Raw genomic sequence first — 20,607 nt, 5'->3', positions numbered from 1 at the left:
CGAAGACAAGACAGCCACTGCCCATTCCACGACCTCTGCTAAAAAAGGCTGATTGGTATTAGGGCAGAAATCTAAGCAATTGCTTGAGAATAATCAAGGCCTAATGAGGTATCCACTTCAGTCTTTCAAAGGCACTGGACCCTCTCCCTGATGCTGAAGAGAAGGCGAGGGCTGATGTGAGCAAGCTTCCGTGCCCAGAGAACAGGCCACCTGGACAGGGTAGTCATGGGTCCTTGGCAGCAGAGGAAATACCAAGGGCAAGGCTCTATCTGCAGGGAGGGCTGTCAGCCGTGTAAAAGGTCAGCGGCCTGGCCTAGGTCAGCCTCCTCTCAATTACTCTCCTTTGCAGTCATTTTCTGCTAGCCCAGACTGGGAACCAACATTGTAATTCAGACACGATGGACTCTTCATGATCAAGTTATGTTAGGAACCAAAAGAGTGGCAATTGCAGATAGCTGAATGCTGATGTTATCAATTCTCCCTAAAAATTAGCAAAAACATGAAACTTCTTGATGCTTCACTTGAGCATGATAACAAATTGCAAGTCACAATTACTTAAAGAAATCAAGTATCTCCTTGGCATCTTCCTCTTTTTTTTTTTTTTTGTCTTATTATCTGTTTGGCAGAGAAGTCAGTGCCTATATCCACACGATTATCTCCACATCCAGCTGCCAAATTGTGCAAGTTGCTCTTCCTGGGCTACCGCTTGAGTAGCCACATTAAAAGGCCTGTGCTTGCCCCTGACTGATGAGCACTCACAATTTGGGATCACCTTTCAGTCTGCAGAAGCTGAATGGTTTTAATCTTTCTGAAAAAGTCAGCTCAGCCATTTTAACCTGTATTTGTAGGCTCTGCTTTTGTGAAGAGAAGGTGTCACAGATTCATATCTGTTTGCTAAGCAGGTTTGCTTGCTGCTCCTAATCTTCCTTGTCTCTCTTGCATTTTGAGATAAACTAGCCATGGGAAGTTAGACCAGACAAAAACATTGTATAGGGTTTCATGTTCAGTGTCAGAGTACAGCTGTTAGTGGTGGACATGCTCAAAGGCATTGTGCAAAAGGACAACTCAAAGAATTTCATCAGCAGTGCAGACTGTTTTCTTTGGCCTTCAGATTCCTCCCTGATTTTAAGTACAGTTAAAATGTGTGCTGCTTTCTCTGCTATGAAGTCTTCTTTCTCACGTTATTTCCTTCAACTTTGAAGACACAGACTGAAAAAGAAGGCTGAAATAAAGAAAAAGTTACAGGAAAATAATCACAACCCCATTTATGCAATTACTTGTGTTGCTGTCTTTAAGACCACCAGAGGTGTGGCTGGCCACATTGGGACACCTTTGGGCTGAGCACCAAGCCATTGTGTTCTGAAGTAAGACCTTCAACGTCTGACATACAGCACCAGCTCTGCACATACCACCAGCTGGAAGAAAGCCCTGCTCCTCTCTTTGGCCTTGCAAAGTAATGCTGAGTCTGTGCAGGTAAACAGGTTGTCATCACCAGTGCCCCTGGTCAAAGCGGTCTACACCCACCTACCTGCAGGGGGGTCACGTCAGTACTTTCTCTGTATGCTAAGCTGCTGCTGCTGTTCCTGTGAAAGCTCTGCCCAAGCACCGCCAACGTGCTGCCCTGTCCTTAGGGAGCTCTAGGCCGCCCCATTGGGATAGGCACTGCCAGCTGCTGCATGGGACTCACACAGCAGCCCACCCAGCTCTGCATTGGCTGGGGCTGGTCTTCCTTGCACTGTGTTGGCAGGTTGAGCAGTGAGGGGCAGGTTGCCCGGACCAGCCCAAAGGTACAGTGTCAACAGGCAGTTCATGACTGCTGAAGGCTGTGCTTTTCACTGCCCATCTCATCTGGGATGATCTTTTTGACTTCTGGGCTGCATTTTCCTCATCTGTTGCTGGGAACATGCAGGCCTACACTTGCTGTGGGTTGGTGATGCATTTAAAAGCAATCTGGGTCTCTGCTTCCTGTACAATATTTTGGCCTACTCAGGCTGACCTTAGTAGATCTGTTCTGCAGGCATTGTGTATGTGTGTTGTGTTTGTGTGATGCCCCATGGACTGGCCATCCCTGGTTTGGCTATGAAGGATGAGGAAAACTTGCAAAGGACCTAAATTTTCTATCAAATTGGAAAAGGGGCAGAAGGAGTGAGAGAGAGAAGCCAGTGAAAAGATGTTTCAGCTGTATGCAACCCGCTGGCTCTGCTGAGTTTTAAGTAGTGAGGGGAGAAAGCCTCTGACATTTAAAAAAACGTAGATGGCATCCATGTGGCAAAAAATAGGGCAGTTGAATTATCAGTATATGATGAGAATATAAAAAAAGTAATTATTGTGTAGTTCTATAAATGAAATTGCACTGCAGCACAAAAGAAAAAGAAATAAAAGTCACAAATAAAGGCCAGTGAGTTACTTCAGTGGAAAAAAAAATCTTCTATTATATGAATAGCAATATCATCTTGTTAGCTTAGCAGAGGGCTCTGGACACTTAAGGAAATTCTAAACATTTCCATATATTCTAGTCCAGGATGGAATTAAACTGTTGAAAAGCTTCCCTGGAAGCCAACGTTTATCTAATATGTAAGCATATTTAGATTTCATTTTGAAATGGTTGTTAAATGCTATCCTTTGGCTGCACTCTATCCTTCTTCTTCTTCTTTTTTTTTTTTTTTTTAAATATTGAACTCTGAGATTTTGATGCATTAAAAAATGTGCTTTCAGGACTTGAAATGCCTGAATGACCAGTTACAGCATGTACTAACCCTGAGAGATATCCATTGAGTCTGCTCTCCTCCTTCAATTTGCTGGCTGTTTTTCCAGTCATGCCTTGCATTAATGTTCTACACTTAGCTAAACTGTGTGTTATATTTTAGATCTATTTTTGTTTTGTCTAAAAAATTTCCAAATTGACATTAAGTATTCAAGATGTAATCTCTGTAGCAGGAAACTAGTTATCAGATTCATACAAAACAACTGGGCAATAGAAATAACTCTGAGCAGAATGCATTTTTTCCTAGAATTAATTTAGAGGGAATGTAATGGCTGTGAAAGGTGCTGGATTGCAACATCAGAGAACCGAAGCTACTATTTAACCACAGAACGGTTACAGGATGGGAGATGGCTTTACAAGATTCGCAATGAGGTTTGACAAAATAATTGTCTCAGGTTTGGTGCCTTTCATCTCACTGGAACAGGCAGTCTTTCATGTGGCACTCATAGTCACTCTCGGGTTGCTGGTTTCTGCTGGGGTGGTGGAGGAACCCTTCTGTAAAAACAGCGTGATTTTGCTGTGGGGATTGCTGGCTAACATTTGCAGTGTGGGTGGACACTGTGACCTGCACCCCAGTGCACATTCTGCTACAACCTTTGTCATGTCCCCAGGTACCACAGGCATAGCAGTGGGCCCAAGCTTTGCATCTTTTGCTCTCTGAGGCCACCTGTTTCTTGGAGGAAGGAGTGGAGAGTGTACATGAGGTGCTACTGTTGAAGCTACACCAAGATCAGGGACCATATTTTTTTTGACAGATAGTTATCTCTGAAGGCCATGTATGATCCAAATGGTTTGAGCCTCAGTTCTTGGTAGTCAGATAGTCAGACAAGTATTTATCAAAAAGTGGGCAATATGTTGTATTCTAACTGGTAGCCTTGCCAGCAGCAAGGTTTTGATACACGTTAAGCTTCAATTTATATTTGCCACTTGGTTCAGTTGATATTTTTGGTGTTGATGTTTTTTTACTGACTTCATGAGGAGTGGGAGAGCCCTCAGAATAATTTTTACTAACTTCTCTCAAAGGGAGAGACTTTCATGTCGCAGTGTGCCTCCCCATGAGCTCACCAAAAAAGCAAAACCATCCTTGGGGTGCTTGATGTATGCAAAAAACAGGGTGGGGGGTGGCAGGGTATGCTATCCAGTAGGCCCTCTGCCATGGGGAGGCCGGCAGAAGCACAGTTGACAGGCCGGTTACCTCAATGCAAAGCTGACTCGTGCACTAACCCACTAGGAACCAGTTAAAAGCTTTCCTCCAAAGCTACATTCTTCTGCTTGTTGCGGTATGTTGGATAGGAGGCTGCATTCCCTTACACTGGAATTTCCTGTATTAGCACTGCACAGGAGTGGATTTATTTTGTAGTCCTTGAGATTTGAGTTTCATGGATTTTACAGCCTATATGTGCCACAAAACAAAGATTTGGTTTCTACGGAGGCTTTGCAGAAAGGATTACCATCTGCTGACTTTTTGGTCTACCAAAGACTGATGCTCTTCAAGACTACAGGTGACCCTGACCAGGATTATCTTACTGAAGTGAGTATTATTGATGCTGCTCTCATATAGCTTCTGTTGGGTTTGGCATCAAATGCTGCTTTTTGCACTGATTTATAGAGTTAAAAGAAATTTTTCCCTTTTTGTTGTCACTTTGCAGTGTAAACTGCTGAGGGAGCTCATGTTGCTTCTGTTGTAGCAGAAATACGTTGATTACAATATGTGCAATACTAAATTAGGCCAGGGTGTGGGCATCCTTCTTCAGTATTTTTCATCCTAAACAATCTATGGTCCTCTGGGAGCGAGGGTTCAGTACCTTGAAGAAATTGTCATAGATTCATCCTGTATTTGGGGCATTTTACAGGTGCCTGTGGACTCTTACCCTTTTCTTAAACTTACCTCAGCCTAGCCCTGCTGTAGTATTCCCACTTCTTAACTTAATCAAAATTAGCTTTCAGATATCCAACCCCTAGATTAATAGCTTCAATGAAATGGAAGCAGGTTGCATAAGACATTCTACATTAAAGTGTGTAACATGTTATACTCTACTTGTGGAAGAGTGGAAGATGTCAGCCTGGTTTTGGAAATACTTTATAGTGTTATAGAGATGCCAGGTTTTTCATTGTTCTGATAATGTCTTCCTGATCTGCAACTCTTAAGAAGCAAATCATTAGATTTTTAAATGTATGTTAAGAGATTCTTCACTGTGGTGTTGATTCAGGTCTTAGACTTGCACAAGACCCATGAGAGAGCTGTGGTTCTATTGAACAGGTTTTCCATAATAGTTTAGGCCCTTCTTTTCACTCACCTTTCTTTTTTTTTATTGTGGAGGATTAATATTATACAGTCTGTAACCATACTGTAGCTACCTCTCTCCTCTACCTGTAATCTAGAAAATCATTTTCTTTTGTCCAAAGAAGGCTGCTGTGCTTCCCAGTAGCCAACATGTGTTTTCACAAACTTGTCTTTAGAGCTCCATGAAGAACAAGTCTCCACCCAAACATTCCTCGTGGAGTCTTTCTTTTATGCTGTTACAAGCTATATGATTAAATTAGCCCCAGTAAACCAGCACGCCCTAACATCTGTGGAGTATCTCAGGTGAGGAATTTCAAGAGACCCTCCCTTAAAGAAACACTGCTGTCATATCCCTGCTGCAGCTCCTGCTTTTCATTGCAGGAAGATGTTGCAGTGCTGGCTGATGTCATCACTTGAAAGCATTAATTTCATTTGCAAAATGCTGTGGTTTTTCTGAAGTGTGTGAACTTTCCTTAATTTCCTTTCTTGAAATGTGAATTAATGCTTTGTTTTCATCTGTATGGCCTCGGTATGTATCCTGCCTTTGTAGACAAGCCTTTAAAGCTATGTGGAAAGGGTGGCAGGTTAAAAAAAAAATAAATCAGTTAGAGCAATTCAGTTTTATTTTCTGTGAGTTCTACTGATAAGAAGTGGTTCTTGCTGCTGGCACCCACATTGGTGCTCAGCTACCAGCCAAGCCACATGTCAAAGCACCAGCTCAGCCACTGAAAACAAACTGAAAGTAAAGTTGAGCAGTAGGAAACAGTTTAACCACAGTATGCCCTTCCCTGCAGACAGGGATTCAGACCACATCTTATGTACTTGGGCTGTGTGCTGGTGATGTGCTGCAATGTAAACACAAACAGAACTGTGGTGGTTAAAGTTTAGAATTCTTGTTGAACTTTTAGTTGTTCCTCTCCAAACTTCATCCTCACCATGAAATCATATGGCCTTTACTTCCAGAGATAGAATTGATCCATGCAGTATCCAGATCGAGCTCTTTGAAGACCCAAGATTAAAGTTCCCCTTGTTTTATAGTTGCATCTGAATTAAATGTTAGTCACTCCTTGTTGGGAGACGTTGGGCTGCACGTCACTGAGAAGTTTCAGTCTGGAGGCAAGTGTGCTTCAGTGCCAAGGGAAATAATAACCGGATGGATGGAAAGCATCTGGGATTGATGTGGTTTAAAGGTGCTGTTCGTGCAAGCTATTATCAAGGAAGGAGTTAGGGAAGAGATTCACTCTTAAAATGCAGGTGCTCTAGCGCTTTCCCTGATGGATTTGTTCCAACAGTGTTTTGAATTCTGTTTAAAATTTGAAAGAGCTAAACCTTCAGGCTCTTCTCTTCCTTTCTTAAATTCATTTCCCTGTTTAGATGAAAAAGAAACATTTTGCAACTTACTTCAAACTTTCTTCAAAAGACCTGCTGGAATAGGAACATTCATGTGCAGCACACAAGCTGTAAACGAATGTTAAGCACAGCAGACGGAGCAATTCTAAGTGCGCTAATGGACAGGCATTAGACTGCCGGAATTTACCTAAGAGAAAACCTCAGGTGTGGAGGGACTGCCAGGCGGGGATAAAGCCCCAATGAATGCACCAAATGATGGAAGAGTATTACCAAAGTAAAGAACTGCATGTGTAAAATAAATATCAAATTGGAGAAATAGCGCCAACAAAGATAATGAAAGGTAGAGAACATTTTGGTTTAGTAACTGGTCGAGCAGCATGCGCACGCAGCCTCTGCTGCTCCCTATGGGATCTTAGGGTGTTTGTCTCTCTCTCCTTCCTCCTCGTTTTGGCATTTTTTCTCTCGCTAATGACTGTAGCTTAACAGAGTTAACAGCATTAATGGGCAAATCTCCCTCCATCCAAACGCGGAACAGACTCTTTTGTAGCACTCTGTCAGACGTTTTCAGGTGCGTACTTGCCTCTAAATTTCCGACAAACTGTTTTCCTCATAATTTTTGACTAATGCTGCTAGGGTCCTGGCTGCCGGTTCCTTTCCCTGGCAGTGGGGAAGTAGCAAAACAAATGGGTTGGGGTTTGTATGATTTGTGAATATGAAGGGGGAAAAAAAAAAAAAAGATTTGTGTAAAAAAAAAAAAAAAGAAAGAAAAGAAATACCCCACAGGAAAGAAATAATGGGCAATATGTTTCCTTTTGAACTTTTTTCAAAACAACCTCTGGAAAAGGTGTCATAAAGCCCCCAGAAATGAGTAACAGCACAGGGACAAAGAAAACTCTGTTACAGATGTCTCTGCAAGTCTATGAGCAAATTGTTTTTTTCTAAATAACTCCAGAACATTACATGGCCTTAACAAGTTTCCCAGGACAGGAACTCCGAGTTTATTACTTACTCACATTGTCATCAGAAATTAATTTTGTCCCTGAAAGACAAATTGGCTGGTAGCTTATGAAGTTAAATGGAAAGAACAAGTGAGCATCTGTTTCTTCTGCATTTTGTCTCCTTGGTGTCTTACATATAAATGAATCAGAGTGTTCAAACTTAAATTAAGATCTTTGGCTAGATAAACAGTTAAAACTGGTTCCCATAGCTACCTCTCACACATAGCTGTGATTGCATTATAATCCCCTAGTAATCAGGTCTAAATGAAAGAAAGATGATAAGGGTGCTATTTTCAGTTTTCAGTACTGATTTTTATTAGCTCTCAATCAGATCAGGACTGCTTTGCCTTTCATCACATTGTGGCAGTGTTTGTAGAATCATTAGAGTAATAAAGTGTAAATCTTACCGAGGTGCATTTTTCTTGAGGTGTTTTATAGAACGAAAACTCCTAAGATTACACTGGCGGGTACAGGAAAGATTTGTTTCTGCAACTGAAGTGAGGATGTAATGTATGCTATATTCATTTATTCTTTACCCAAGCGAATACCTAATGAATTACCTCGCCAAGGTAAAGCAAAAAATAAAAATGTCCAAAGAATCAGCCTGTCTGAACATGGTCCTAATGTACCGTGTACTGCAAGTACTGAGTTTAGTCATTTTTTTAATTTGCCTTATTATCTTGTATCATATCTCTCCCTGTGCATTACCATGCAGAAATGAATTACAGGCAAAACCACAAGCACTGCTATTACCAGCCTGCTGTTTTTAGTAAACTGGTGCAGCCCAATAAAACATCATGTTGCAGCAATATATAAGTATTTATTGTAGAGTAAATTTCAGCTGAACAAAAGCACACAGGGAGGCCTGATCCTGCTCGTTCCAAAGGCAGTGGCAAAGCTGGAGCTTGGCTTATGCGTCATGTGTGCCTCACCTGCACCCTTGATTTGCAGTGTCCTTTAAGGTGAATTTTACTTAATAGCATTGCTTCTGAAAGTCTCCTGACTGCCAAATTTGGACAAGACTTCACCCAGCCCACGGAGGTGTTCCTGGGTGTTTCTGCATGCAGACCTATCCTTTAGCACAGAGATTGTTCTGTGTAGTGTTGCAGGAGTGTTCACAGAGTTTGCAGGTGTGCCCCACATTTGCAATTAACTCCCAGTTTCATACTGGATTGATTTTACTTTCCCATGCATTTAAAAAAAAAATAAAATCTGGTGAGTGTTTTGATGTATCATTCCATAGCATAACTAGCAACGTCTCCCCATTTTAAATATTCAAATGTGATACTTTGTATATTTAGTTGAGGAGTAAACTGTCCTAATAATTCAGTGCTCGATATTTACAGTCATCCACACAACTGTGTGAGTATAAGGTAGCAGCAGAAATTAGTCCCAACAGTACTTTTTAAATTAGAGCAGCAGGCAAACAACTTTTCTGTTTTTCAGTGTACCTGATGTAGGAATGATGCCTAATATTAAGATGAACAAGTTATGCTTACTTTATTTTTTATAAAAGATGTTTATTTTATTTCTTTTTTTTTTTTTTTTGAGCCATCAAACAGTGCTGTTTGTGAAGTTACCGAAGGGTCAGATATGTTTGATGTTGGGATACGGAGTATTTTAGAATGGGGACCATTTCATATATAGAAACTGATATTTAAGATAATTACCTATTGGGATTCACGTCAGGCAAAAAGGAATAAATCAGTCCATATGATGCTATAGATAAGGGAACAAAATTTATGTTTCAAATTTTAATCTGTTAAGACTTATAAGATGCAGAGAGACTCTCAGTCTAAAATGATTAATTTGCTACTAATATTTTAAATTACAAAAAGCCCCAACTCAAATGCTGTTGCATTAAAATCTAGGCAGACGGTATTTTGGTCACAACGGTTTTGTGTGCGTTTGTATGTTGACACGCAAATGTACTATGTCTAGAAGATGTTGCTATGTCTAATGACACAAAAGAGAGTAAATTGTAGAGCCTGATTATCAACAGATAACAAGACATACTGTATATAAATAAATGCTCAGCATCAAAACCCATTATTGGATTAGCTATATAATCATGTTTCAGGCTGTAAGTCTGTGCTGACAAATGAACACTTTTCATTTGGCTCAAGGTCCTCATCAGCAACGGAACTAATTTTACATTCTCACCCATTAAGTGAATAAGATGTGGAAAAAGCTGTCTGCTTTTTGAAGTGTAAATTTGCTGCTACAGGCTGTGCAGACCAAAGCTCTTTTGAAGCAGTGAAATGAGATCATCTCTAGGGACATGTGAACCTGACAAAGTTTAGGTCATTTCTGTGGAAGGTATGGTGAGGGGGGGAGAACCATTTGGATATGGTTTCAGTAGTGACTTATATGGGGCAATTTGGAAGATGCTGAACTTTACAAGGTTTTTGTTCAAATTTGTGAGAGAACTTGAACTGGAAGCACAGATGCAAGCTTTCAGCCCTCAGAGAGAAACCTCCATAAACATCCAAACTGGGTACATGGCCAGCACAGTTTGGGAGCACTCAGCAGGCTGCGTGCTGAGCCTCTGCTGCTCAGCGGGATGTAACCAAGCCGTTGTTAGGGTCTGAATGCTCCCCTTGCTTTCTCTGCTGTATGTACACTCAAAGGAGATCCAAAAGCTAATTTAGGCGTTTTTCTGGAATGGCTGGAGCTGGAGGAGCTAGACCATCACATCTCCCTTTCCACCCCTGGGAAGTCCCTCAGGAAAGAGGAAAATAGCAGCTCTGTTCCTCATCCAGACACCCTGGCCCCATAAATCATAGCCTGGCACCTGTGTGAGCTCACCCTCTGGAAGCTCCTGGCTGTAGGGGAGCATGTCCTGTGTGGCCAGAAGGCAACAGGAGAGGGGAGCTCAGCAAAGGTCCTCGATCAGCTGATGCCTAGGGAAGGGTTACAGTAGGCATTAGGTGGAGCACAGCATCGTCATCAACCACAGCTCAAGCAAAGACGATGAAGACATTGCTGACACCAGCTTAGAAGAAAAGAATCTTGTGAAAACCACTTTATTTTTAAGATTTCCAGACACGCAAAGCATTGTTTAACCACTGTTTAGGATCATGAAAAAAATATCCCCAGGCAGTGTTGAGCATCTAACCACAGTGCTTTTCATTTTGCGAACCAACTAAAAATTAAGATAGGCTTTGATTGTTCACTTGTTAATTTGATTTCACCCCCTACTCTTTCTTTGCTCACTGGAACTTTCAGTCATGCTTGAAAAACATTTGAAGTTGTTTCATTCACCGCTTTCTGATGCTTTATGGCCTACCAGTGGTCCATGGACTGCAAGCTGGGTAGTGCTGTGCGCGTGTAATGAAGCTAAAGAAAATTATGGGAAACATAATCTGGCATATGTGCATGAAAATATCCATCCTTGGTATGCCCCTGTGTAAATGGGACTAGTTAAATCTTAGTTCAAGCACCCCGAACATATGGTTTTGAAATTGTTTCTTTAAGAGTAATGGCTGTCAAGAAGTAAAGATGTTTGTCAGGCACTTCTGTAAGGAACAACAGGTTTTTAAAAAGATCCTCTGGGAAAACAATTGAACTGCTTTCTCCCATGGCATTTTTAATCAGAGGAATTAATGCATCATGTAGGATCACCTGACCAGCAGAACTGAGCAGAAACCTAGGTGAGAAACCTCACTAGACTCCTTATCTGAAGAAACAAATGGAAATAACATGACCCAAAGTAAAGTGAGATGAAAGAGAGATTTCGTGCTCTCTTCCTGAGCTCACCATTCTGAATTTGCTGCTGCTGATGTCCTGATGGAGCCAGTGCCTCGTGCCCACAAACAGGAGTAGTTCTCTGCTTGCCTGAGCACTTTAGCTGTTGAAATAGCCCTCCTGCAGTCAGTGGTGATTATTCAGGACCTCTCTTTCAGTTTCCATATCAAAATAAAGCTGTTAGTAATATTCCTATAGTTCTCTGGCATATTATGAAAGATAATTAGTTAATATCTGCAAGACTTTGAAAGTATAAAATGGTGTGGAAGTTCCGAGCGTGATGCTGTGAGGGTCTCCCTTTCCCCAGCTAAAGGCAGAATGAGTTAAAGTTAGCCAAGGGGGGCAAGAGAAACAAGAGAGCCTTCATGAGCGTGTCAGGGGAAAAGGAAATACTGGAGAGAAAATAGACCCATTAGTAAATGAGGAAGGAGCTGAAGTTAATTATGATTTTAAAATGGATGAGCAATAGAACTACTTTTTCCTTTTTTTTCCTTTTTAATCGGTCTTTAACAACAAAAAAGTAAGGACTGGCAATTAGGCAGAAGCAAAGACCTTGTGAAAACAGGTGTTTGATTAAAAAGCGAGGGGGAGAAAACCTGTAAAATGGGAATATATGCAAATGAGCAAGTCTAGATGAAACTCATCTTAAGGTCTTAAGAGCAATGCGAAACTAATGCATTTTTTAAGTATTTACAAGTAGTGCGGAAAAAATGTGGCAGATGAGGAAGAGTCATATCTGAAAAGGCAACAAGCACCAAAAAAAAGCTAATTTGTTTGGAAAAATGATACCAATGGTTACTGACTAGTAAGTATTCCTCTGTCCTGAAAGTGAGAAACAGAACTGGGGTAAGCAAAGGAACACCATGTCTGTTGGATTATAAGGCCATGCTACACAACAGAGGTTTCATGACTGAGTTACAAAATACAGCAAGGAGGAGCCCAGTACATATGTTGGGTCAGATCCTGAGCTGCTGCTCTGCCCCTTTACACCTGCAGGTCTAATTGTAACATCTGAACTTGAGTAAGTCATTTGACAAAAGTACCTTGCAGACACATATCTGAGAAAAGAAATCCAAATTGGCTTTGATAGGAAAGGTGTCACTGGGGCTGGGAATGGCAGTATGAGGCCAAACGAAAGTGATCTGAAGATTTAGGAAAAAAAAAAAGAAAAAAAAAGTCTGGTTGTAAATATGTTATGATTATTTCAGTAGAAAAAAAATGATTAAGACATAATTATAAAAAGAATACCAAGTTACTGTGTGAGCAGCAGAACTAGGGCACCATGGCTCCTGGTGTGTTCAGATGCTGTGCTTGAATTCACTGATGTTATACAGGTTTTCTCCATGACAGCCCCTCCCCAGTCCAGGCAGGCTGGGGCCTTGCTGGGCCATAGCCTGTGCTGGGGACAAGCCTCCTCTGCCCACTGGGGTCAGCTCTGTGTCCCCTCCAATGGGCAGTGGTGTTTGAGAGCTACACGGCTTTCAGATTCAATCAAGGTCAAAATGGCCAATTTTCCCAAACTCAGAGAGTAATCACATTTCCCATGTCTATTTCTTAGGAACTCAAATTTAAATATCATAAGAAAGGACAAATTTGGAGTGAAAACTCAAACAGTGCTCGAGTTACAAGTGAGCAAAATGCACTGTATTTTGAGACTCTGTCCCTCTGCTTTATATCATGTGCAAAATACTGTGTCTAAACAGGTGGACTGCATACAGGTAAGAGCTTTATTTTTCAGATACCTACTTCTTAGATACTATTTTAGAAGCTTCCCCCCACTAAAAGTACAAAGTATTTTTCCAGTGAGCTACCTGCTCCATTTCAGTGTAAAGGGTTAAAGAAACAGGGAATTTCTAGACTGATTATTTTAGACTATGTTATTTTTTAAAGCCACTGTTTGTCTCTGACTGTTGAACATGCATGCACACCTCTGGTCAGTAAGCACTGCTTCTTGCAGAGATTGAGGCATATGAAATTTCAGACAGGTTAAATATGCCTATTGTAGAGTGGGGACCACAACTAACTTATAATTTATTATATTCAACCTCCAGAATAATGGCAGCCCTGCAGGTCCTGCAGAATAACAGGGCAATGTCTCCATTGCTGTAGTGGGAACTGAACTGGTGACAGGAGCGCTATTTCTTGTCTGTAAGCCGAAAGTATCGCTTAGTTAAATGGAGCATCCAGTAGCTTCTTATATGAGGACAGAAGAGTGCAACTTGATTTAAAAACATTGGTGTAATCTCATAGCGCTACTTTTTTGTGTCTGTTTACTATTCTGCTCTGTTCATTAATACCAAAATTTTTTGAGAGGCTTCTAACACTGTTCAGTTTCACAGGAAGGAAAAAAAAAAAAAAGGCGTCATGTGGTTTCATGGCAGCAGGGAGGTGACACATGGGTGGAGAAGCAGAAATCCCCTTAAACAGCAGAGACTATGTAAGTAACACCTCAAACGTGGTTTTGAGAAAAGTGGCTTAGCAGTTTTCCTAGCTATGAAGCTGGCTCACAGTTGCATGGAAATCTATGTAGAAATATGTTGCCCTGTTTATCATCAGAATTACGGAGCCTAGAATGGAAAATGTGGAAGGAATGGTGTGAAAACGCAATTAGCATATGTTCTGTAAGAATGGCGAGGCTCAGAGAGCCCAGTTCACAACTACAGCCCTTCCCATCACTCCGGCACAAAGTTACTTTTGGAGTGGCAGCTTTGTGGGGAGGATCAATGGACCCACAGAGCCCTCCACCTCCTCTCCCTTTGGATCTCATTCCTAGGGAGCATTGTGCACCTCTGCCTGCCTCTAGCTGGTTCTGAGCACAAGAATGCAGATTTTGCACACCAGTTCCTTCTGCGTTCCTTAGGATTCTGGTTCCCACCTTTCCCCTGATTTTCCTTCATGACTTGCTTATTGCTTAATACTCCAACGTAGTATATTGAACATTTACTGGGAGCCTAAAAAAGCAACATAGATTTTATCATTTGGATTGTAGATGTCTAATGCCCATTATGAGCTGACTAAATTTAGTAGAATGGCAATCCACCAGACTACTAAATTTAGTTAAGGCCGTCCAGTCAGATCATTTTACTTAGCTTAATATTAGACCTCGTAAGATAGGGCCTATCAAACAGTATGTCTCCAGCTTCCCTAGCTGCAGATAATATTATTGTTATAGCTTTTCAAAACATTCCTGCTGGCTTTTTTAAAACCTTGACTTCTTTAATTTGTATATTATGTTACAAGTTTGTAAAGTTAGTCCAAATTCATTTGGTTTCCATTGAAAAGATCACTCCTCAGGAAAAAAAAAACACAATAAAAAAAAAAGATGGTGCTGATTTTGTTTTAAATAAAACCTTTGACTTTCCACATTGCAATTTACTTTCAATTAGAATGGAATGAATTTTATCATCAAAGGTGGAGTCCAATTTGGAGTGAAATTTTGCACAATATTTTTCATTGTCTTCATGCATTTCTAGTTACCATCAAATCTCAATTCTGTTCCAGAGAGAAAAAAGCTTTATGAGAATCCAGACAATCTGGAATATGACATCTCATTGCAATAAACACAAAATTATCTTTGCAGAGTAAAAGAGAATGAGATCTTGGTAAGGATCCCATGCACAGCAGCTGGAGTTATGGCTGTGGGATCTCATATGACTAAAAGAATAGCGTGTACACAGTCATCAGCTCTGCTATAATTCTGCCATGGTATATGGAAAGCAAATTGCAGTAGCACTATTCTAGGAGTAGTCTATGGACTTTGTCTTTTTTGGTAGGTCTTGAAAGGGAGCCAATGTCTCCCCATCCTGAGTCAACCATTCCCTATCTAAGTAAAGTGAACTGAGATCATCTAGATGCTGGTCTTCATTTCTAATGAGCTTTCCCAGTAAAACAGGAAATGATAATCTTGGAAGTGGAAAAAAATGGTCAAAAATCAGCCAGAGAACATTTAAAGGTTTGTTCTGTACTAACAAGGCTAAGAAAAAGGCCTGAGAAAAGTGTGTCCTGGGATCACTCACAGTTAAAGCACTGATTAATTAAGCAGAGGGTCATTCTTCAGAAAGACTGGAGGGCAGTTTGGGCCCTGGGGCTGTAATTTGGACACTTCTGGAGTTCTAGATACACTGAGCTATTCTGCGCTGGGCCTGTGAATATGTGCATTCTTTTGGCTGAACAATGGCATCTTTATTCAAATGTGAGCCACTAAGTAAGTGGCTGTCTCCTAATATGGGTGGTATTTCTTCCTGCTTTGCCTCAATCTCCGCTGCTTTCCCGTTGCCTTATCAGTGCTTTGTAGCACAACTGACAAAATGGAATCTATTCACAATGCTAAAAACCTCCCCTTTCAGAGACACTGAAAAAAGAGCCCCAAAAGCTCACATATCCTCCAATTCTATGGCAGGGTGTTTACTTCTTTTAATTCGGTTCTGCTTATCTGACACTGTTTTTGAAATTAATAAAATGGTGCCTGGCTTTTATTGTTTTGACTATGGGAAGGAAATTAACCCACAACTGTTACAAGTGTTTGATCCAAACGAGTGGAGATAAATCCACAGTTTCAAGAAGCCTCATTTTCTGTTTGTCAGGCATCCTATTGCACCTTAAACATCTGAATTATTCCTCCCACTTTTAGCAGCAACGCTGTCCAGGTAGATTGTGCTCCTTTGTCTTGCTTTGTGCAAGTATTTTGTCAGGGTAGCTTTGTTTGTTGTACCTTAATCACTGTTTCTTCTTACTCACTGGCCTTAGCTCTGCCAGCAGGTACAGAAGAAGAGGTTGTTTGTTTGAAGAAACAAGGGTGTGGTGGAAAGACTTCATGCCAGTCAAGTCAATGAAAATACTATCTGAGTTACAAAGCATGCTGGAAAACAAAATTAAACAGAAGATCTGGGCCCCACCTGCGCTCTCCCAGGAGAGACTGAGAGAAAAGGAGTTCTGGGAGCTGGGAATGCATAGCTCCCTGCAGGTAGGTCTACAGAGGGAGGCAACTCTGCCAGTCCTTATGCGATGTTCCTTGGTACTAATAGTGAGCTGGGTGACAGCAGCCTGGCTATTAGATTGCACTGCAGAAATCTAGGACTTCGCTTATCACAGGGACTGGGCTGTGACATTGTGCACACAGCAGATCTGTCCCAAAGCCCACCGTAAGGAACTGATTGCTGTTGGTGTCATGGGGATCAGTGTGCCAGGACCAGATAAGTTCTGTGCTTCCATTACCAACAGGGACCAGGCATCTCCGGTTGTATGTGCCTACACAGATAGCCCTTCCTAAGCTATTTCTGGCTGTCCTGTATCTGCATAACCACCAGCTGACACTGTTCAGAGCGCTGAGGTTGTGTTTGCATGACTGTGATGTAACATACCAAACAGACTATTCTTTGGCTGGGGATCTCCATGAGGGTCCAGCACTGAGTGGCAGCCACTCCCCACACAAGCCCTGCTCCACTGTGATGCTCCCTGGTGTGAGTTTTTACCAACCTCTTTACTGAACCTTGATGGAAACATTTGGCAGCCTTGGGGATGGGGACAAAATGGGAAGAGAAATGACTGGGGATGTCCTCTATTGCTGGCTGCTAGGCCCCTCTGACCTCCAGGGCAGTGTTTGAGAGGGTTCTGCTGGCCTGTGCCTACTGGGGATGGAAGCTATGAAAGGGCTGCAATGGAGCACTGAGGGTAGAAGTTTAGCATTAGCAATGAGCCGTGGTAAGTTACCTGTGTTTAAGTAATACTGAGCTCTGTGGAAATTGAGATTCAGACCTGAATGAGATGGATTGGCAAAAGTCTGTTGTTACTGTCGCATGTCTGACCTCTTGAAAATAACATTAATTCAGAAGTTAAATTTGTTCGGCTGACAGTGATGGAGTGTTTGGGTTAAGGAGGAGATTTTTCAAAGGCACAAAATCAGCTTAGCTGTGTGTTAGGGCTACACACTGCCATCTTGCAGGAGACCCAGTGCAGCAGGTGTGGGCTGCCAGCTGCCAGAAGCACACATTGCACCGAGGGGTGTTGTGAGCCCCTCCTAAAGGAATTTCAATTCCAAAGGTGGTTCTGAAGATGTGTGATCTTTCTAGACACTTTAAACTCAATTACATAGGAAATTACTTCTCCTAGTTTAATATCCAAATGGTCAGTTAGACCTGGCAGCTGCAGACATGGATCTTGTAGTGGGCTTGGGTGGGGGAAAGCATCGCTGCCGTAATTTGGGATGGATCCCTTTCTTTTCTAAACTGCACTGTCAGCTCATGATCCCAGCACGTCAGAATGACATTCACTCTATATTATGCAGAGCATATAGAAGTCTGTGTTTACATTGTGTCTCCTTTACCCTTTTTCAATTTTGCTTTATTTTTTTTTAGTTCTGTAATTTAAGCAGTACGTATTTGGGGATGTTTTTTTCCATGCCTTGTCTAGCTTTATGGCTTGTTCTGGCTGAGGCGTCCTTACATGATTTGATTTTACAAGAAATATAGGCTAGCATATATGTATGTAATTGTTCCACAGTGAACCAATCTGTCTGGAGCGCTGAGGGAAGATACATATTAATACTTTTTTTTCACGCTATTTACAAATAAAATTGCCAGGACTACAAATGAAGCAAAGTATTAGGAACAGCAACAATAAGGCTTGTGCTAGTTAACAGGAAGCATAAAAGTAAGCCAGAGAAAAACTCATCAGAGTAATATTTTCATCAGAATCTATTGTAACCAGGGGAGAGGAGCATGAGTAGGCAAAACCGACTGTGCTTAGAGCCAGTATGCAGCAGCAGCTACAAATCACACACTGCTGAGTGAAATCTGAAAAGCCAAAGTCTGATTTTTCCACCAGGAGACTCTTGCTGTTGTGCCTGGGTGTTGGGCAGGAGGCAGGCAGTGGTGTCTGCTGAAATGCATTGCATTAAAAGCACAGAACAGCCCATAGGAAAGGTTAAGTCATGTCCCACCACGGGTGACCAGCCACTTGGTCCTTTTGCTGGTGGCAAGTAGTCCCCTAACACCAAAGTGTTGAAAGAAGCAGCACAAAGCTACTTAGATGGAGAGCAGGGACCTTTCATAGAGTAGCTGTTGAGCCTTTGCCGCACAGAGAAATCTGAGAGGGCTTTGGTGTTTTGAAGTGGATCAGTGAAGAAAACAGCTGAGAATTGAAGCTGATGCAGAGCTGCAAACTCTGCTTAACAGAGGGTGCATTGCAGTGGTATCAGCAGTGCGGTGTCAAGGCTGCAGTGCTGCATACTAGGGCTTATTTAAAGCGGCTATTGTAAAAGTCTTTGAGCCAGTTAATTACCAGTTTTTGTTATGTCAGGAACTCCTTGAGTTAAAGCAGAAAGAAACTGTTCATGAATATGTTCCAGTTCTGTAGTTTAATGGGACAAATTAAAAAAAAGAAAAAAGAAAAAAAAGAAAAGGGGGGGTGGGGAGAAAGAAACTGATAAAATGATTTAGTTCATGGAGGGACTGAGGGACTGAAAACCTTCACCAAAAAAAGCTGAAATTACATATTGTGCCCCATCTACTCTTCTGTAAGCCATTGACATGGCTGGAGACTTAATTGGACTAATCTTTCAATGCAGTTATGTGTGAGCCTTAGGGAGCACATGGGGTGCATATGGGCCAAAGGACCAGCCTATGTAAGCAGAATGAGTTGTCCAACAGCATTTTTGAAAATAGTAGGTGTCCAGGTAAGAACAGCCAAGAGGCTGGACTTGCATTTGAAAAGCATTAAGGGCAAGTGAGAAATTTAATTTGATTTATTCCCCCAATAGACTTTAAGAGGTATGAAAAAAGGATAGAGGTGACTTCAGGCAAGAGAAAACTTTCAGTGGAAAACAAAAATCTATAGAGGGCTTTACTGTAGACTCATTCCCTTCTTGCTTCCATTGGTTTTGTTCCTCTGTAGCTCCTTGTTTGCTGTGAGGTTACTGATAGACCACGCTACTGCAAGTGGATTCAGGCCTCAAAATTCTGTCTGGTCAGAACAAAAATCATGTTCGTGCTGCATATTGATTCAAACTGCAGATATTGGAGCAAATGGGAGTTTAAAGCCTGTCTCATGCTATCAGTATTCTTTAGACATTTACTTTGCTGCCTTCCACTGTTTAGAACACCCTAAAATCACCAACACATTTACTGAGTTGAGGTTTAAAAGCGTCTCAGGAACAGAAACAAATCACAGTTCTTAGCAGTGCTGATGGTTGGAAGAATTCTATTACCAAGGGTGTGCTTTCTGCATGCATTTGAGGCCTCTGAAATGACCCATCATGTATAAAAGCGTCCTAGTTTTTTTCACAAAGACAGTTGGTTAAGAATTAAACCTAACTCTTGGGAGAAAAAATGAGTTCAGCATACCAGAATACTCATCTTCCTAATTCTTACCATGCTGCAAACTGAAATCCCAGACCTGCCCATATATTATGAAACTTCCTCCTTCTTGAAGAAAGCTTTTATTATGTTGTGCCTATAAGCACAATAATACCTCTGCATATTGAGACAATGCAGAGGATACCAAACCCTACCTGTTAGATCTTATCCTCTATATTGCTGACATCTTGATTCTGGTAAACATCTTGGTGCTTGGTTTTCCAGAAGTCCCCTAAGTCCTACCCCAGACGAATGGCTTGGGTTGGAAGAAAGCTCACCCAGTTCAAACCTCCTGCCTTGGTCAGGATTACCAGATCAGGATTACTAGATCAGGCTGCCTAGGGCCCCATCCAGCCTCATACATCTCCTGGGACAAGGCATCCACAGCTTCTTTGAGCTGCCTGTGCCAGTGCCTCACCACCCTCTGAGTAAAGAATTTCTTCCTAGCATCTAAAGTCAATCTCCTCTCTTTTAGTTTATAACCATCCCCTCTTGTCCTATCACTATAGACAAAACTTAGTCTCCATCCTGTTTATAAGCTCCTTTTCAATACTGGAAGGCTGCAGTGAGGTCTCCCTGGAGCCTTCTCTTTTCCAGGCTGAACAAACCCAGCTCCCTCAATCTGTCTTCATAGGAAAAGATCTCCAGCCCCCTGATCATCTTAGTGTCCCTCTTCTGGGCCCACACCAACAGATCCATATACCTCCTGTGCTGAGGGCCCCAGGCCTGGACACGGTATGTCAGATGGAACCTTACAAGGGCAGAGTAGAGGGGGACAATCACCTCCCACTCCCTGCTGACCACCCTTCTGTTGATGCAGCCCAGAGTACTGTTGGCCTTTTGGGCCAGGGGAGCACACTGCTGGCTCATGTTGACCTTTTTGTCCGTCAGAACCCTCAAGTCCTTCTCTGCAGGGCTGCTCTCAAATGAGTTGTTCTCCCAGTCTGTTCTCATATCTGGGATTGCCCTAACCCAGGTTTAGCACTTTGCACTAAGCCATATGGAGCCTCATTAGGTTCACAAACATGGCACAGATTATAATTATGTGTGCTATAGGGCTAACCACTGCAGAGGTCGTTGACATTTCACTTGTGTCATTTCTGTCCTCTTCCC

At 41.8% G+C, this 20,607-nt stretch overlaps 1 long non-coding RNA gene across 1 annotated transcript; it reads left to right on the top strand.

The window, feature by feature from the left end:
* The first annotated feature begins 664 nt into the window (after nucleotides 1-664).
* On the top strand, nucleotides 665-12,867 carry LOC116653746. Its single transcript, XR_004308135.1, has 2 exons — nucleotides 665-4,295; nucleotides 12,702-12,867. It is a non-coding gene; the product is annotated as an uncharacterized LOC116653746 (long non-coding RNA).
* Nucleotides 12,868-20,607: the final 7,740 nt, after the last annotated feature.

This window comes from Coturnix japonica, chromosome 8 (genome assembly GCF_001577835.2).
Source record: "Coturnix japonica isolate 7356 chromosome 8, Coturnix japonica 2.1, whole genome shotgun sequence".
Taxonomy (NCBI): domain Eukaryota; kingdom Metazoa; phylum Chordata; class Aves; order Galliformes; family Phasianidae; genus Coturnix; species Coturnix japonica.
This window is presented reverse-complemented; position numbering and strand designations above follow the sequence as displayed.